The sequence below is a fragment of the Monodon monoceros genome, unplaced genomic scaffold (assembly GCF_005190385.1).
Source record: "Monodon monoceros isolate NGI ecotype Baffin Bay Population unplaced genomic scaffold, NGI_Narwhal_1 Super_Scaffold_15, whole genome shotgun sequence".
Lineage (NCBI taxonomy): Eukaryota > Metazoa > Chordata > Mammalia > Artiodactyla > Monodontidae > Monodon > Monodon monoceros.
This window is the reverse complement of record NW_021703771.1, coordinates 19975057-19976631: the sequence shown is the minus strand read 5'-3', so window position 1 is coordinate 19976631 and position 1575 is coordinate 19975057.

Sequence of the window (1575 nt, the reverse complement as noted above, 5' to 3'; positions counted from 1 at the left end):
TGTGTGTGTGTGTGTGTGTGTGTGTGTGTGTGTGTGTGTGTGTGTGTTTTGTGAATTATCTTTGTCCCTCCAGCCTCCTGCACACTGGAGCTGTCCTTCTCTGTCCCCAGAAAGGCTAGGTCCATCATGTCAGATGCAGCATGTTTTTCCTGGAAGGGGACGTCCCTTGTCTCACCCCTCCTTCGAGAAGTGTGGACACTGAGTTCCACTTCCATGGCAGAGGATGGACTGGCTTCAACTCTACACAGGTTCCTCCTGGGAATCACACTCCACTTCTCTCTCCCTAACCCCTGTCACATCTTAGCTCAATCTTCTAACCGGACACCAAGATTTGTCCATTTTATACCCTACTTATGCATAAATTTTACTTTTTCATTTGTCATTGCTATTTGGTCAAATTCTTTCATTTCTTGCCCGGATTAAGCAAAGAGCTCCTGACCGGCCTCCTTTATGAAAACCTTTTAGAAGCTCCTATTACCTACAGAATTAAATTCAAGTTTCTTAGCATGGCCTGTGAGGCCGTGTATGGTCTGGCCTCCGTTCACTTCCTCCAGTTAATGTCCTTCACACTTTTGGAAATAGGAGTACTAGGAGACTCATGTTTTTCTTTTTTTTGTTATTACTAGTGACAGTGTTCGCTTCGCAAGCCTAGTATTTTTTTAAATTGAAATATAGCTGATTTACAATGTCTTGTTAATTTCAGGTGTACAGCACAGTGAATCTTTTTCAGATTCTTTTCCCTTATAGGTTTCAGGTGTACAGCTTCAAATTCTTTTCCATTATAGGTTACTACAAAACATTGAGTATAGTTCCCTGTGCTATGTCCTTGTTGTTTGTCTATTTTATATATATTAGTGTGTGTATGTTAACCCCAGCCTCCTAATTTATCACCCCCTTCCCTTTGGTAACCGTAGTTTGTTTTCTATGTCTGTGAGACTCATGTTTTTCTGAAGCCGTCATGATGTTTCTGGCCTCCGAGCCTTATGCATCCTGTAAAACACTGGGCAAAGCATGAGAAGGGTTACTTCTCTGGGAAAGCGTGAGAATTGCAGGCTCAGCAGCTTTCCTCCTCCTTTGTAAAGTCCTGCACCTGCCACATGTCTGTTATAGCAATCATGATATCACATTGGGATGATTTGCTTCCTTTAGGTCTATGAGTTACCAAGTATACAATGCTGCTTTCCTCATGGTGTAATGACTCTTGAGTGGTCCCTAGGAAAATGGAATGGCAGATAAGCAGAGCTTTTTAAAGTTCTTTTCTTGAAACTATATGCCTCAGATGGTGGATATATATCTTTTATGTCCTTATAAGCAGATTAGGTAACATGAAAATCATGATATGGTCCATAAGTGAGGAATTATTCCAGCTAAAGGCAGAGCTGATAACAAATATCTGACCACAATAAAATATCGTGATGGCCCAAGAATGTAGTATCTTTGATTTTGTAAGAGAACTGATGATCAGAGATTAAAATTAGGGTAATTTCAAATTAGACATTTATTTATGGAAATAAGGTAAAGAATAAAGAAACAAAGAGAATAAAGAAAATTGGCCATTAAAATCTCTTTAGAAAA